We start from the raw sequence: 18,133 nt of genomic DNA on the forward strand, positions 1-18,133 counted from the left end.
AATAAAGCTTCATTAATTCTTTCATGGAGACAATCATTATCTTCATTTATTTAAGCATTTTGGATGTACAGTGGAGGTATCCAGTGTCTTTGAGGAGTGGAGCATTCAGGCGGAAGGAGAGAAAATTCACAAGGGATGTGGCTGCTGTCTGCTGATTTGAAGGGCTGTCTCAAGAGCAGATTGCTTTCTCTTACTTCAAAGCACAGATCTAGGACCAGTCGCCTTTCTCACGATGATATGAGTTTCAGCTTCCCTGGTCATTTGAATCAATCTCTGTAAAGGGGTGTGGGGGGCAGTAATGCTAGATGTGGTCCAGGGTTACCTTCAGGAAGTAGCAGGCAGTGTCACCTGGTGTCAGTTATTTTATCCAATCTTACATCTCAAATGATCTTTAAAGTTACATAATTTTTATCTCATTCAGTAACCGAGTCTCTAAGGTACCTGGTGCACAGTCTGGCAAACCACACTGTCTTCCTGTTGATTTGCACTTTCCCTTCTGTGATGCCTGTGAAGTCAGCATGGTATATTGGAAATGACAAGGGTTTGGGGCTACGCATCTGGGTTCCAAGCCTGGCTCCCCTGCTTGCTTTGAGTTTAACTTCACCTCCTGAGTTTCCATTTTCTGTTCCGCAAAAAGGAGATAACGTGCACCTTGCAGAGTTGCCATAAGGATTTTATATATATATATATATATATATATATATAAAGTGCTCAATAAATGTTGGCAACTGTTATTTTCTTCATTTCTGGTTATTGGCTTTTAGACATTGGTTGGAAAACTTTGGCCTCTGTTTTCTTTAATGGTTTATCCACTGGGCCGTTAGAGCATTGGTGGTCTGTAAGCAAAAGCTCAGGGTCAAGGGGGTATGTAAGGTAGGTGGCTAGCTCTTTGAGGAATTTTATTTTAGTAAATAATCCTTTGTAACATGAAATATTACATGCTCACTAACAGGATGTATAGATGGGAATTCCATTTTATGATATTTTCCCAGTGCTCTACAAACTAACGGTGTGATCTTGGTCCAATCACTTAGTGTCCTAGAGTCCTTATCAGTATAATGAGGAAGATAATGCCTAGCCCGCAGGCTTTGTGGATAATTAAATACTAATAATAACAACAACAACAGATACTTAGTATGTGCCAGGACATTCCTAAGTGTTTAACATAGGTTTAACTCATTTCATGAGGTAAGTAAAGTTTATGACACTTAGTAGTGTTCAACAAATTCATGTCACTAAGATGGGTTCATCCTAATGGCATGGGGCAGCTTGGGCATGAGTAGTGTGGAAGGCTTGAGAGACTGGAAAAAAGCATGTATCATGCTTGAGCTCATCCCCTCTCTGCCTGAGCATGGCGAAGCACAAACGCCCAGAGGCCTGTGCATCTTCCTTCAAAGACTGACAGTCTGGTACCTGTGTTAGAGGTGCGTTTAGGTTTGGGGGAAATAGTCATGGAAATATATATTAAAAAAAAATGTTATGATGTATGTGACAATGCGTATATTAGGGACAGAACAGGGTTGTGAGAGATTGTGGGGTCTGAGTTCAAATCCTGGCTTCACCACTTCTGGGAAGGTCACCTGACCTCTCGGGGGTTCATTTCTTCTCAAGTGGAGATAATGATCCCTGACTCAGGGTTGTTTGGAGAGTAATCCAGGTAACATCTGGAAAAAGGGTTCTGTAAATCACAAAGAGCCACACAGATTTTAATTGTCTTTAGCTTATGAGGCAGAATAAAATCAGAAGCAGATGTGACAGATCAGTCAACGGAAATTGATCTCATTAATTCAAGCCCTTTGGAGGGACGACAGTACTGTTTATACAAGGATTCACATTGTATTAGGTTCAAATACACAAAACTCAAAATCATTTCGTGTAGTAGAGTTTCCCAAACTTGTCCAGTCTTAAGAACTTGCTGAGGTGCTTAAAATGCAGATTCCTGGGCTTTGGCTTGAAGAGCTTGATTCAGTAAAGCCGGGGACATGCTGGGACGTGTATTTGAACACAGGTGCCACTTCTGAGCAATTCCAGTCTAGAAGTCCTTAGAAGACCTGTTTTAATGAAGGAACAAGACTGTTTCCTTTGTAAAACGATCTGCTCCTCCTGAAGTGCCTGAGGATATTTGAAAGTGAGAATAAATTTCCTCTTAAATGGCTGAGGATGTGCCCTCACACCCTGTGTCGAGTCACTCCTTCATGCTCCCCAGCGCTGTTTCACGGCGCCTGATGCAGAAGCTGGCTCTCAATCTGGGCACCAATGGTTTCCCCTCACTTTTGCACTTAGATTCTTTCTTTCGATTCTGGTGACAGCCAGTGAGTCGTGCGGGACAGGACGGTCAATGCTGGATTGGCAGAGCCTGAATTGATGAGGTCTGGGCACTGTCTTCAGAAGCCCTGGCAACGGGTTCTCTGTTAGCAGACGAGACAGAAAGATGTGGCTTGTTTCTATTTTCAGCAGAGGAAGGTGTGTCAGTGCCTATTTTGTGCCCGTGGTGCCTTGGATGCATTTCTAAATTATGACATTTATTTTGTAACTATAAAGAAATGAAAACCACCTTATAGAAATTTGTAGAAAAATAGCAAAACCTTCCAAATTGCACTACTTGCAAGGATTGTGATGAATCTCTTCTAGTCTTTTTTTCAAGGGTATAAATAAGCATTTTACATACCTGCAGTCATAGCAGATGATTAAGTTTGTATTCTTCCCTTTCCATTTAACATGTTTCCGTGTTGCTCCATGAAATTTATAACTGACAATCCTAACATCCACCAAGTGGATGGACATCAAGCTACAACTCAGCAGACCATCTGCTCAGCTGTGGGACTAACCCGAAGGGCTCCCAGTCCGTGGAAAGCCTGGCCACACACTTTGGTCCAGCGCGAGTGACAGAGTGAGCTTGAGTTTGGGTCGATGCATTTGAGTTCAGTTCCCAACTTACTACCTCACTTGAGGTGAGTTCCTTCATCTTTCTGAACACCAGCTGCTTCATTTGCGAAATGGAGGAGATATATCCAGTCATGGAGTTGTTAGAAGGATGGAGAATGTAATAGAAGTGCCCGAGCGAGAGTATATAGATGGCAGCCCGTGTTCATGTTGGCTTCTCTCCCCCTGCCCCACCTTCATTCACTCCTCACCTGTTCCCGTCTCTCACCTGTTCTGACCTCTTACACAGTGACCTTGGCTTTCATACCTGCCGTTGGCCCTCCAGACACCTGGTGCTTATCCCGCAGTGCTGGGTACTCATGGGCTCTTCCCTGTGCACGCCAACTGGGCCCACTCCTGGCCTTCCAGCTCCCCTCAACCCCCACCCCCCGACCTGGCTGACCCATTTGCCATTGGCCTCAAATTTGTTATTTATAAATAAAACTTAGATGAAGATTTTTGTGTGTATAGTTTTTTCCCTTTATATTGTCTGTCATTAGGGTCATTTACCTGGGTCAAAAGGAATGACATTTTTATCATTCTTGATACATAGAATGGGTGTGACTATGTTTTAAATTATTTTGCCAAATTAGCCTCATTATATTTTCCTTGATTATTTCCAAGACTGCACATCTCTCCAGAGTTTAGTTTCTTATTTACAGAAAATAAAAGCTTAACCTGTAAGCATTTCCAGCAGAATCTATTTCATTTTCTGTGTTTAGTTTTCTCTGGACAGTGTGTTTACCTTGGCATATAATTTTTACCTTTCTTTCTGCAAATAGACATACCAACAGATATTTTCATTATTGCTGTTGAAGGGATTGATGAGTTTCTACCAAGCAGCTTCAGAGGCTCATGGAACCTAAGAGTGAGCAGTGAATTTGGAAGTCTTTCCCCCAGATTGCCTCTGCACTGTGAGCAAGTGCCTCTCCAGACTGTGGCTGAACACCTCCAGGCGTGGGGGAGCCGTCTTATACCCAGGAGTCCATCCTATTACTGCCATCACTTAGACATTCTCCTGTTGAGCTAAAAATCTATTTCCTTGAGACTTCTAGGGCCGTTCACATTCTCTCCTCTGAAGTCAGGCAGAATCCTTCTGCTCATAGCCCTTTGCAGAGTTGACGGTGGCAATCATGGTTCTTCGCCGTCTGATAAATAGTTTAAATACTGTTCCACCATTTCTCATGTGAGAGAGGCTGCACAGGAAAGAGTGGGGACTCTGGATTTAGACAGCCCTGTGTTCAAATCCTGACTGCCGCTTAACTAGTATGTGACCTTAAACAAATTCTTAACCTCTCTTAGCTTTTGTTTTCTCATTTTTCCCCTCCGAGGAAGATTAGCCCTGAGCTAACATCCGTCGCCAATCCTCCTCTTTTTGCTGAGGAAGATTGGCCCTGAGGTAACAGCTGTGCCCATCTTGCTCTATTTTATATGTGGGATGCCTGCCACAGTGTGGCTTTATAAACAGTGCATAGGTCCATGCCTGGGATCCGAACCAGGGAACCCTGGGCCGCCTGAAGCAGAGTGCACGAACTTAACCAATGGGCCACTGAGCCCTAGTTTTCTCATCTTTAAATGGGAATACAATACCTACCTCACAGGGTTGTCTCAAGAGCTACATAAGATAGTGTGAGTAAAGCACCGAGGCATTCAATATCTCTTAGTTCCCTAATCCTAAGAACTCTGACCATCCCGGTGGCTCTTTTAAGGATGTGTCCCTAAAAGGGGAGGTCAGGACTAGACACTATTCTGGAAAGGATCTGATCAGCACTAAGTAGAGCAGGCTGTCACCTCTTACTCCTGGACAGCGTATCTCTATTAACATGGCCTAACCATGGTTTGGCATCTTTGGCGATAGCATTGTCTCATGTTGAGCTTATGGTCACCAAACCCTCCTCTGCTCCCTCTTTGTGGCTGACATGATGCTTGTCCCTTTAGTTCACTGTGTTGTAAGAGAAAGAACATAGATTTTGGAGCCAGAGAAACTGACACCAAATTCAAATCCTGACTTCACTATTTATTAGTTTAGAGGAAATTGGGCAAGTTCCCACCGTCTCCGGCCTGTCACCTTGTCCACATGCAGTTGCCAGATTAGTCATACCGGCCTGCTCTGTGCCAGACCTACAGGCCCACTCTCCCGGTTCTCAGCCTCAGTAAATGTGGTTCTTGCTGTTCCGTTTTTCATTTTAGCAGCTCTTTATGACCCCCTCGCCTCGATTGTGTGTTCTTAAATATATTTCTTAAATGAAATACAGGACTTTGCCTTCATCCCTGTTCCGTTTCGTCTTATTGGTTTCAGCCCAACATTCCAGCTGGTTGAGATCTTCTTTTCCATTTGTGTTTAAAATACAAAACAAGATTTGAAGAAAGCCAAAGCCAAAAAAGAAAATGCAGCCGTAATCGCAAGCACCAAGCCCAGCTGCACGTCCACTCCTGAGCCCCTCCTGCTGTCCACGGGCAGCACCTCTGCTCATGGGGCCAGCCCGCCTCCCAAAATCCCGCCTTCTTCCTTTGACGTCACATGGCAAACATCCCCCCTGTTGCCCAATTGCATAGCCACCATTTTAATGCCCTTCCTGGCATTTGGCCATGATTACCTTCTTCTCCCTTTGCTGGACGTTTTAGTTTTGTTGCCTCTAGTTTCTTGCTCTTAGAGATAACGCTGCCATGATTGTTTATAGTTGTTTGTTTCTTAGAGTAAATTCCCAAGAGTGAGCTAATTGGGATAAAGAGAAAGAACATTTGTAGGGTCCTTTCCATGTGTTGTCATATTGCTTTCCAAAAGGTTAAGCCATGTCTCAAGAAGGGCAAACAGGCATGAGTATTTGGAATTTTTAAAGAAGTTTGGCGAAATAGCTTTCTATGGGAATCTCTTCCTACGTCAATTGTCTATGCATACATTTGTGTATTTGAGATTGTTATGGAATTTTGTTCTATGATATATCCTTCCTCCCAGTTTTACAGGGTATAAATATGATCTTTTGTATCTTCACCAAGTTATCAGTAATAATGTTTAGTGAAAAGGAAAGAGCCGTGTGGTCCTCCACTAAAGACCCCACTTCTCACCAATCAGCCTTCTCTCAGCCGGATTATGCTAGGAGCATGGACTCCTCCATCTAGGAGTGGTCAGGGAAGGGCTCTGAGACGTGACGTCGGAGCTTACACCTGAAGGATGAGAATGGCTGTGAGTTCATCATTTGTCTGTTGATCTATCCCTTCCTCCATTCGTCTCCAACGTGCTGAATATGTAGCCTGTGCCCAGCACTCTGACAGGCACTACTGAGCAGGTCCCACCAGGGAGTCACACCTCAAGTGCGGCTCCAAACCCTGTGCTCTTCCCACCATTCCAGAATACACTCTTTCAGCCACATCCGAGCTGGTACCCAAGGATTTGGGCATTTACTGCTTCATTAGCTAATGGAGAGAGAGATTCAGTATCTAGCCTCACCACCATCTGTGTCCAGAAGTTCTCCCATGAGGAATTATGGAATTCATTCAGTCGTTCAACACATATTTGTTGAGTGACTACTCCCTGTCAGTCACTGGTCTAAACGCCTGAGATATGTCAGTGAAGAAAAACACAAAGAGCTTAACTTCTAGAGGGCGTGGAATGGGATGGGAAGGACGAAAATAGTGAACTTAATAAATCAGGAATTATAGAAGGTGGTAAATGCCATGAAAAAAGGAAGAAGGAGAGCACGATGCGGCCGACTAAGAGTGTCAGGGGGGAGTTTGGCTCCTTAGTGGAGGGCTGGGGGGGCCTCCTTGAGAAGGTGGGATAAGATGGGAAGATGGTGAGGGAGTCAGCGTGGGGCAGGAAGCCCTGCCCAGGACCCCTGCCATGGGGACTGAGGTCTCCACATAGTGTGGGAAGTACCGGACATTAAACTCAGCCTGTCCTCCAGGAGCCACGGTAGTACTCCAAGATGGCGGGGAGGGAGCGCAGGAAAGGAGGGAGGAGCAGTTCATTTCAACTGGTACTTTAGAACACTTTCTGTAACAGCAAGCAAGGGTAGATCACAGCTAGAAGGAGCATTTTCATAAGGAAAATGAAGCAGGAGACGTCGAAAAAGATGAGCACTTGAAGGAGCTGGGGGTGAAGGGTTACTCCTGCCTGCACCTCCTTCCCCTCGTCCCTCCACGAAGCTAGGGGTCCTTGGGGGAAAAGTCCACCGGGCCCAGGAATGGACAGAGGGGGCTGTGAGTCTGGCTGTCGTAGGTTTGAATCCAGGCTCCATCTCTTTCTAGGGGAGTCACACCCTTCCCTGAGCTTCTGTTTCCTCCTCAGAAAAACGAGGATAGTAATTCTGACCTTGCAGTATGGTTGGGGGCAAAATGCAGAAGCATCCTAGAGAGCTCCTGGCGTAAAAGCTGGCCCCGGAGCAGGCCCCGCTGACTCCATGTGGGGTGCCCTCCTTCAGTGACGCATCCTTCCATCAGACGTGGTGACGTCCGACCCTGCGCATACTGACGGGCTCTGAGGTCTGGGGCAAGCGCTGTCCCCCTCCAGGCCTCGTCTCCTCCTCTGTAGTTCAGTGCCAATAACCCTGCCTCTGAGGGTTTGCTCTGAGGATTCACTGAAATCCCGAGTGAAAAGTGTGCGAGCAGGAGCCTGGCCCAGAGCAGGTCCTGGTCAGATCCATGTCCTCTTGCTGGTGTCGTAGCCAACGTCCCCAGCAGGGTGGGCCCCTCTCCTCACTCCCGCAGGCGCAGCCCCCACCCTTTGCATGGTACAATTTGGAGAACCAGTTTTACCTAATGAAGGATGATCTACTCTAGACTATTGGTACTCACCTGTCTCTTCCAACTGAGCTGCTGGCCTGTGTCTTAGTCCAGGCGTTTCTGAAAAGACAAAAAATGGGTGCTCCCAGCATGGGTGCCCTGGATCCGGCAGACTAGGTGCTCAATAAATGCTTGTTGAATGAATGAATGAATGGCTTTATTATTATCACATTGACTTGCAGTAATATAAAAGACTTCCACAGATGCTACTTCCTATGATTCCTCATAGCGATTCTGTGATGTGTCTTTATTTTGAAGATAAGGAAACAGGCTACGATGAAGGGTAATCTGAAGTTCCTGACTCACATAATAAATGGATGCAACTTAAACCCAAGTCTCCCGAGGCAGAATCCACTGCTCGTTTCTCGGCAGCTGTGGTTCTGAGACGTCAGCCTGCATCAGAATCAGCTGCGGGGCTCCTTAAAACCCACAATGCAGGTCCTGCCCCGGAGTTTCTGATTCAGCAGGTCTGGTGTGAAGCTCGCGAATTTACAGTTCCAGCAAGTTCTCAGGTGACGCTGGCGCTGCTGGTCTGGGGACCGCACTTTGAGAATCACTGTTCTAGACAATACTACTTTTCCATATTGTGATCATGATAAGTAGCATATAGTTACATCTTGGTGATTTCAGACTAATGGGCCGTGACCAGCAGAGGCTGTGGGGAGAGAGGAAGAAGGATGGACAGGGTGCCTAAGCCAGCTCTGCAGCCCATTGCCTTGTGCTGTGGAGGTGAGCCCCATCACTTTGGGACCCACTTTTCTATGTGTAAAATGGGATTGGCCATCTGCCTCCCAGGGATGGTGATAGAGGGACTATTTCAAGTAAAATTTAAAATCCCAGGAATCAATAGGGTGAAACCTGTTTCAGTCATTTTCTGTACCCATTTCCAGGTGTCCAGGACATGAAGTAGAAGAAAGAGATCCAGACCCCCATGTGCTCCCTCTGCATCAACACCCACCCGCCCCAAACAAACAAACAACAACCAGAATTACTGACAAGTACCTATATCGAGTTGTCGGTTTGCTCTCTTTGTTCCTGAATCTGAATAATTCACAAGCTCTGTCATAATTACATTCACCATCCACTTTAGCATCTTAGTTTCTTTGTTCACTGCTGTATTCCCAGCACCTGGCATGTAGTATACACTCATTCAAAAATTGTTGAATGAATAAATGACAAAAGTCAAAGACTCGCCTGGAGTCTATGGCCCCAATTCAGACCTGAACTAAAGCAAGGACCCCAAAGGTGGAGGGAGAGAAATGGAGAAGAGACAGACCCTGGGGTCACTGCAGCTCAATCCCGGTGCTGGGAAGACAGCCCTGTCCCTTAGCCCCTGCCTAGGGACAGGCCATGGCGTTCCTGTTCAGGCCAGTGGTGTGATGGGAGGAAGGAGGTAATAAATGTCCAGGGCCTGAGCCACTCCTACATCGATTTTTCTGTGGGAAAAATCTGTGCAAGGGACCCTCCTCACCCCCTGGAACGGACACTGAAAATTTACCCAGAAACCTTTAGCAAGCCCAGATTGCCTGTAATCACGTTGGACCCTCTGGACCCGTTGCAGCAGCCGTCTGAGAAGCCACACAGGGAACTAACACCAAAGGGGCTTCCCTGTGGCATTGTCCCTGGGTCCTTGCCGTTAATTCCTCAGCAGTTCTCACTTGTGGCTGCCTACAGCCCCACCTGGAGCTCAGCAGAGATGGGAGTTTCATTTTGGGAAAATTCTGGAGGCTTTAGGGTCTGAATTGCAGCAATCGGGGACTGTGGGGGTCCGCTCACCCTACTCCAACCCCACCCTTACATACTCCTTTCCCTACTCTCACTCCTGGAACACAGGGACTCCACTGAAATGGTTTTCTGAAGTCAACAATGTGTCAGCACAGTTATGAATTGCCTTGTGCCTCTGCTAGTCTTATCAGTCTGTCTTGTCATTGTGCATCCATCTTTCTCACTGGACTGTGAGCTGTCAAAGGTAGGGCCACTGTGTGTTCCTCTCTGAGTGCCTGAGCCCAGCACAAGGCCTGGTACAGATGAAGTGGAGCTCTCCCTGGAATCCTGGCCCGTGACGACCAAAGGCTGTGGGAAACCAGAGACCGAAGCAGTTCCTTCTGCTTGGGAGTTAAAGGCCTGGACGGTTCAAGAAAGCCCCTCATGAGAACGTCAGGAGACTTTCCTGGTCTTGCTTCCCCAGGGGAGGGCATCACCAAGTCAAGGAAGAAGGAAAGGATTTGACTGTGGTTAAGTTTAAGGAGTCTGACCTCACTCACACTGCCTGGGTCTGACTCTGGGCTCCACCGCTTACCAGCCCTGTGACCTTGGGCAAGTTACTTAATTGGTTCAGGTCTCAGTTTCCTCCGTCATGAAACGGAGGTGTCAGGTTCCTGTGAGTGTTAAGTTAATACTGTAAAGCACTTAGAACTGTACCTGACACATAGTCAGCACTACGTAAATGTTTATTGCCATTGTGAGTAATGAGGGGCAAGAAGTGGAAGAGGTCAGATGTTTCAAGGAGTGCAGGTGAGGTTGGTATTGGGAGAGGAGGCTGGAAAGCGGGGTAGGGGTGAGACCATGGAGGGCCTTGGTCCCAGACTGAGGGCTGGACTCCGAAGACCATGGACAGCTGCTGAAAGATCGTGCTGGCATCAGTGTGGGGGTGTTTGGAGGGGGAGAGAGGAGTTGAGGAGGTTGGGGGTCACACAGGTGACAGTAGATGGGGGGCAGGTGTGCACTCTCCTTCCTCCTTAAGTGTTGGCACTGCCAAGCGGGAACCAGGCTGTGCGCACCATCCTGTAGCGGTCCAGGTGGGGCGTGCCCAGGGCCTCAGTGTCTGGAGCAGCACCTCCTCCATGCAGCTCCTGGGCCCTGGACCTGCTCTGCGCAGGCCCGTGCGGGGACTCGGCGCAGGGAGGGGGCAGACCCAGAGAGGGAGATGAAAGCCCTGGGGAGGTGGGTTGCAGGGCTGGCTGCGTCTGTGTCAGGTCCTCCCCTGGCTCTTCCTTGATGCCTTGGAAGCAGCAGGGTGTGGAGTGAGACAGCACAGGTTTAGACCTTTCGTCTGTCACTTTTCAGTAGCGTGACCTTGCCCAAGTGACTCAGCCTTCTGGGTCCTCAGATTTATCAGCTGTGCAGTCGGTTCACTTAGGGCTGTTGCCTAAGGAGCTGTGCACATGGCAGGCATACAGAAGGTGCTCACTAACAGACACTGCTCCCCCTTGAGAGCGACAGAAGCAGGGAGCGCCGATCACCTAGCCGGGATGTCACGCTCCGCCGTGCAGGGCTTTGGGCCTGGCACCTCCTGTCTGTGAACCTCGATTTCGTCGGTTATGGTGCGTGCGCGACTGGCCGTCCTCCTGCTCTGCCACCCCTCCATCCTGTGAGGGAGCAGATTTCAGCCTGTGATACATTCTTTCCCCAAACTGGTGGGAAGCCCCTGGCCCTGGATATGAAAAATGAGAGCCACGCCTGAGAGGCTCTCATTGCGGGTGGAAGGAGGGACGCTGGAGCTCTTCTTTCCAATGGCTCCTTAAATTATTCTCATTTTGCTGACTCGCGCACTTTTCCGAGCTAAGGAGCTCCGGGAGATGGTTATAGGCCATTTAAGCAGAAAGGCTCATTGGCTCCGATTGCTTCAGGGAGGAAGAGATTTAACACTTGCTGGCCGGGCCTGGTGCTGCCTTGCACAGGCCCAGGAGGGCAGGTGGGCTGTGCAGGCTGGGGCTGCCCTTCAGGGAGCCCGGACCAAGACCAAGTGCACCCTCCCGAGATTCTCAGTGTCGGCCAATGAAAGGCCCAGATGGGGTAGAGACCGGGGCCAGCTGGGGAGGTAGGTAACTCCCCTGGGTTTTCAATTATGATTATAAGGTAGCTTGTTTTCTTTCTCTTTTTATTCTTTCTTTTTCTTTTGTTTTTAAGATTGAGCTTTGGATTCAGACTTCCTTATTCAGAGTGAGAAGGGCAGCGACAGGAGCGTATCACTGCCTCTCCCGTGCCCTTTCCTCTGCCCAGGATCAGGGAATCTTTCCATTAGCTTTGCTGTGCTCGTATGTCAGGATCCACACTGAAGACTTCATACGTTTAATCATCACAACAAGAAAATTTGAGAGTTGGCTTTATTGTCTTTCTTTCTTCTGATGAGGACGCGGCAGCCCAGAGAGGTTAGATTTTTTGCACAGGGTCACACAGCTAATAAGTGAGAGGGTCAAGATTGAAATCCAGTTCCATCTGAGACCAAGTCCACTGTTCTTTCATCACAGCCTCAGGCCTTCTAGTAATCAGCACTGACAGGGAGCCAGCTGGGTGCCAGACTCTGCACTATGTGACAAAGACAGAGGAGCATGCCTCTTCCCCTGGTCGGAGTCTAGCTGTGTTCAAGGTTCACCTTCGTGTACAAGGTTCCCTTGTAAAGCAGCGCAGGAGGGTAGAAAGAGGGGAAGCAACTGCCCAACAAGCGGATAATTGTGCACGTGCCCCCCACCCCCACACACACTGACTTTCCTCAGAAAGTGAAAGACCTCACAGCAAAAAATGAACCAGCGCTACATGTACCAGCGTAAATAAATCTCAAAAGCATAATGTGGTGTCAGAAAGCCGGTGGTGGAATGAAACATAGAGTTTGAGACTCGGAGGTAAAATCTTCAAACATGCGAAACAATGCTAGAGGTTGTTCGTGGACAGAGAGAGGTGCAGTCAGAGCCTGGAGACCGGGGCAGGAAAGACACAGCCTGGCTTTGGGATAGCGCTGGGATCGGGGCGAGTGCCAAAGGGGCTTCCATAATGTTTTAAGTATTTAAAGCAAACGAAAAAGAGATCTAAGAGGAAAAGCAGAAAGCAGTAGGTTCCGAGCCATTACGCCTGGGAGGCTAATGGTGGGGGGTTTCCTCCTGTTGTGTGGGCCTCAAGTGCAGCCTGGGCCTGCCGCTCAGTCATGGGGGGTGGCACTAACTCCTCCCCACAGGCTCTGGGGAGGATTAAACGAGGGATCAGTTAAAGGCACTTTGCAAACTGTAAAACACCATACGGATGTAAATTGATGCTGCACTCCTGTGCTATTTTCCTGCCTTCCTGACTACACTGTGACTTCCCTGAGGGCAGGGACAATCGTAATTCATCTCCTGACCCCAGTCCAAGCTCAGGAACGGCTGCTGGCCCTGGGCCAGAGCTCCGGATCTGGTGAGGCTTGCTGTCAGCGCCTCTCCCCAGTCCGTCGCCGCCTTTGCTCCTGAAGACTGTTGGGACTGAGGAGGAGCAGCTTACCCCAGGTTTCCACCCCTCGTGGGCACATACAATTGATTGCTCCATGCCGCGTCAGGTACTTATTTAAGGAGAGAAAGGTCGAGAAGAATCCTATCTTGGGTCCTGTGGGCACAATGAGGGATGTGGTATTAAAAGCCCGTCCCTCCTAGGCTTTCGGAGGTACCCAGCAAGGTGCCCTCCTGATCTGCGCATTCTGTCTGCACAGATAGCCTGGGGGCAAAGGAGGTGTGAGTGACCCAATTTGATGAACGACTTCCCTGAACTGAGTCCCCACAGAGCCCTTACTTAATCCTTCCATGGCTCTCTGAGATGGTTGTCATCACCCAACAGGAAGATGAGGATGCTGAAGCTGGAGCCATAATGATGGGCAAAGTCAGAATTCAGATCCAAGTCTGGTAGATTCCAGAACCTGTGCTCTTCTCCGCAGCCCGAGGTGTCTCCACACACTGCGAAGGCAGAGCTGTCCCCAGAGAATGCGCCCCCTCTCCCGTAATTCAGCTGAGTGGTGGCCGAGGCAGGGACTGCAGTGGGACAGTCACATTTCAGAGCCAACCAGAGGGGCTGCCACTTGGAGGTCCCTTTGTATTTTGAGTATGCAGTCTCTAATTAGACTTTGCCTTAATTGCAAGATTTCCATACGCCCTGCCACTTCCGTGTACTCTATCTGGGGATAAACACGTCCATCAAGCGAGAAGCAAATTGTGGCTGTTGCCTTGGCCCCGTCATCCCGTTCACTTGCTCCCCGGCAGTTCCTCTGGGGACATAGCTCACCCCTCCCCTGTGGGAGTGCTCTGGGGCCCACATTTTAATCAGAAGTATGCCTGCCTCTAGGAAAAAGGGTAGGGGCACACCTTGAAAGTGATTAAATTTAATAACCAAGGACCATAAAAAGTCAGCTTTGCAATGCATAATTTCACCAGGTATTTATTTATTTCATCACGTGGCCACATTCTGTATGCTGGATGGGGACACTTTATTAAAAATGCCATTTATTTTAACAGCAGCAATAAGGGAAACAAACACCTTTTTTTTTCCTTCCTCCCCACTGTGTTAAAGGTATTTGTGGTTATTAAATTACTCTTTAGTAGAGGACTGCCTGTCTCCAAATTTACTCTGAAGTGTTTCAATAAAATGATCTCCAATGTTTATTCACTCAGCAAATACTCACCCGAAGCTGCTCCGGGTCAGGTACTGTGCTGGCACAGGGATACTGAGGGGCGTGGCAGAGTCCATCCCCTCCTCCCAGGAGCTCACAGGGCATGAGGCAGGGGCCGTGACATGCATCCCAAGGCACAGCACAGGGCTCGGCCGCCAGGGCCTCTTCAAGCAGTTTTTACTCAAGAAATGAATGAGTGAATGAATGAGGGGATGAGTAGAGAGAGGGAAATTGACCACCTCAGTGTTACAGAGCTGGGCCTGAAGCTGTGCAGGGTAGTGCAGGGGCATAAAAGAAGGCTTGGTTGACTTTCCTTGAGTGTCCTAGAGGAGGTGACTCTCAGGGGAGAGCTGGGCCGGGGGAGGGCAGACGGCGTTTCAAGCAGAGGGGATAGGGTGAGGCGAGGACTGTGGCCGTGCACCCTCTCCCTGCGGACATCTGCCCGGCTGCCCCCACTTCCTCCAGATCTGGCTCACAGCTCCTCGTCAGAAGCTCTCTCCTTGTCTGCCCATCACACACATTGCACCCACCCCAGGGTGCTCTCTTGTCCTCTCTGCCGCTTTCGTTTTCTCCCATCCTGACAGATTTATTTGGATACTGTCCTAGCCTCACCACCAGCTGAAATGTCAGCGTCATAAGAGCGATGACTAGAGGAGTGACTAGTGCATAACAGAGGCTCAAAGTTGAGAGACTGAGTGAACAAGGGACTGAAGAAGCTCAGGGTTTTCTCGGAACCATAAGAGGTTTCAGTGTGGGGTCTGGAGAGCGAGGTCTGAGTGGGGCTCCTGAGACACAAGGCTGTGGGGCAGTTGGGGCTGGAGCCCCTGGGCATACAGGCCTCACATGCCCACTGAGGACTAGACTTTGCTTTGAGGTGGTAGTGGGGAGCCAGTGAAGGGCGTCGAGCCCTGAGTGACGTGGTCAGGTTGCTGTTTCAGCAGGACCCCTCTGGAGGAATTGTAGATGATGAATGGGAGGAGGTGAGGCTGATTGAATGGTCCCTGCAAGAAATTTGGAGACCAGAGCAAAGCAGGGCTTGTGGGAATGAAGGGGTGGGCCAGGCAGATCAAAACAGGAATATGTGTTTGGGGTAAAGCCAGCGTGATTGCTGATTAGAGAGGGAGAGAGAGAAGAGGCAGCTTGGCCACAACCCCCCTGTCTCTGGCGTGGCTGGGCGGGTGGGCAGTGATGTCACTCACTGCGAGGGGACTAGGGATTTGTCCTCCCTGGGGGCACTGTGGCAGGGCCGTGGAGAAATACTTGTTCTAATAGGAATCCTTGGCTGAACGTGAACCACATTGTTGGAAAGCAGCATCCAAATGTGGGTCTCCTGTTTGGGGGCCCCTAGTGAGCCCTGGAAATGCAGCCGACAGGTGATCGCCTATCCGGTCAGGGGCCTCCCAGAGTCTGCCCGTCTCTACCAACCGCTCAGGCCAAGATGTCCAGCCTTAGTGCCCCATTCCCATAAAGAGAGCCACGTGGTAATAGAATGAGCATAGGATTTTAGTTCAGAACAAATAGGCGTGAGTCTCACCTCCATTATGAGCAAGCCAAGGGAGACGGGAATTTGGTCTCCCTAAGCCTCAGTTTCATCAACTGCAAAATGGGAATAATGATGCTACCTGTCTGGCAGTGTTATATTGAAGATCTACTTGCTGAAGGGATGCAAGCAAGCTCAGTAAACCAAAAAGGGCCACTCAATTGGCAGAATCCGGGAAACGCTGCAGATGAGCGGGAGGGAGCGGCAGGTGGGCCCCAGCACCCGGCCCAGCGCCGCTGGCAGAGGCAGAGGAGGGAGAAGCTCTGTGCCCAGCCTGTCGCTCAGGGTCTTCCTCAGAACCTGGAAGCTGGTCAAGCTGCAGCTGACTCCACGGCTTCCTCAAACGTCTGCTCCATCCAGGCCCTGCCGGGCCCTTCCCGAGAGGGCTGAGCTTCCTCCCCACAGAGGACTGCAGGGGCCCATTCCTTGGAGAGCTTTGCTCTCAGAGAAACTCATGGTGCCGCTCATCTTGTGACCCCAGCAGCCTCGCCTCTCTAGGCACCCGAGCTGCTCTGTGCTTCCCCTCTACTCGCTCAGCCCCCGACGGCGCACCCCCCCCCCCCCGCCCCCGCCCAACCTTCTCCACCATGAACAAACTGCTCCACGGCCAGGCGCTTTGTAGAACATTCCTCCACCGTCCTCCCGTCTGAAACCTGCCTGTCCCCTGAGGATGGGGTTCCCCCCTTGCTGTCTCCCCATCTCTCTCTTCTGGGTCCACTCCTGGGCCACTGCTCACCTCAGGTGACATCTTTCTAGGAAACCTGCTGAGTGCCAGGTCAACCTGAGTGTGCCTTCTCTGGGTCACTGTCGATGAGGGCACTGCTCACAGTTGGTGAATTCTGTTTGTTCAGTGTCTGTCTCACCCACCAGACCAAGGACTTCTCAAGGACAGTGACTGTGTCTTGCTCACCACATGTCCCGTGCCCAGCACAGCATGGCATGGCACAGCGTGGGTATCGGTCAAGGGTGCTGAGGGCCCCATCTGGTGGAAAGTGGATACTCAGCAGTACTTTCCCCAGAATAAAGGGGCACTGAGCCCTGAAAATGGCTAGCAATTCTTGGATGGGGCCCGGAGATGGTGGTGCTGGCTGCAGGGTTTCTCGGGCAGCGCTGTCTCCTGGGGGCGCTGTCTTGGTGTCTCTCTTGTGTGCTCCTGTTTTAACGCCATTCATGGGGGCCACAGCCACGTAATTGGATTTGAGCAGACACTGACAAGGTCAATTTGACAATTTCATTAATCTTTTATTAAACATGGGCCCTGAGCTCCAGCCAGGCTCGGCTGCGTGCCGGCCCCAGAACGTGCCTGGCATATTCTCGTCTCACTTGCCTTCTCCAGGTCAGATGTGACCAGCGATGCCAACACCGGGGGCCTCCTGGGGGCCACGCCTGATGCTGAGCAAGTCCCTCAACCGCTCTGCCCAGCCCTCGGCGTGAAGGAGCTGATATACGTAAAGCACTGTTCTAAGTGTGTTTAGCGTTCTGCATGATTAGTATTACTATTACTAACACTATTATTATTAACTCACACCAGCCTCGAGGGTGGGGATTAAGATGTCATTTTGCTGAAGAGGAAACTGAGCCCTTGAGAGGGCAAATGACGAGCTCGGGGTTTTACCCACAGGGACAGAGAGCAGCAAACAGTGGGACTGGAATGTTAGAAAAGGGCCAGATCCTGAGAGCCTGCCCCCGCTCCCAGGGCGGTTTGAGGATTGCAGGCGATGACGGATGTGACACGACTTGCACAGTGCCTGGCACATAGCGCGTACTCAGCACGGGTCTGTCGAATGAAAGAAGGAAAGACTATGGGTGGGAAGCTTATGTAGGCTGAAGCTTACTTTGGAATCTCAGGGAAGGGAGGTCACCTTCCTGGGGGGGAAGGGAGCTTGAGGTGGACTGGAGTGCTTAGGATGCAGAGAGAAGTGGGAGCAGAAGAGCAGCACAGATGAGGGAATGGCATAGACGGAGGCCAGAGCAAGTGAGACAGAGAGAGAGAAGTGGGCCAGGAAGACAAGCCTGGAGAACAAGGTGGGGGCCACATGCCAAGGGCCTTGGGGAGGCATGGAAAGTTTTCCAGCAAGGAGTCATGTCATCTGATTTGCATTTCAGAAAGTTCGCTCTGGCTTCCGTGTGGAGGCCTGGAGCAGGACGGACTAGAGGCAGGGTGGTCCTTAGGGAGCTTCAGGAATCCAGGCAAGAGGCAATACGGACTCTCAGAAATTGTGGGGGTGGGGAGGACAGACGGGGAGGGGCTGGAGAGAGATGCCAGGGACAGAGGGCCGTATGACTCCGGGCAAAGACGCAGCTGGGGGACCACGGAGCATGTTCTCTGCCAGGTCCAGGTGGTCAGCACAGTAAGCACCTGCCCCCAGGGGGAGGGGACAGCACTTTCCGAGGTGAGCCCTCTCTGTGCCGTCTGGGCCTGTTAACTAGTGGGCACAGACAGGGTGTCGGATCAGACCTTCCTGCACGGCGATGCCTGTGCT

General features: G+C 50.0%; 1 protein-coding gene across 4 annotated transcripts in view; it reads left to right on the forward strand.

Moving 5' to 3' along the window:
• AGBL4 (AGBL carboxypeptidase 4) overlaps positions 1 to 18,133 on the forward strand; it is a 1,219,476-nt gene that overhangs the window by 1,017,491 nt on the left and 183,852 nt on the right. The window lies entirely within an intron of this gene.

The sequence above is a fragment of the Equus asinus genome, chromosome 5 (genome assembly GCF_041296235.1).
Source record: "Equus asinus isolate D_3611 breed Donkey chromosome 5, EquAss-T2T_v2, whole genome shotgun sequence".
In the NCBI taxonomy this organism is placed as follows: domain Eukaryota; kingdom Metazoa; phylum Chordata; class Mammalia; order Perissodactyla; family Equidae; genus Equus; species Equus asinus.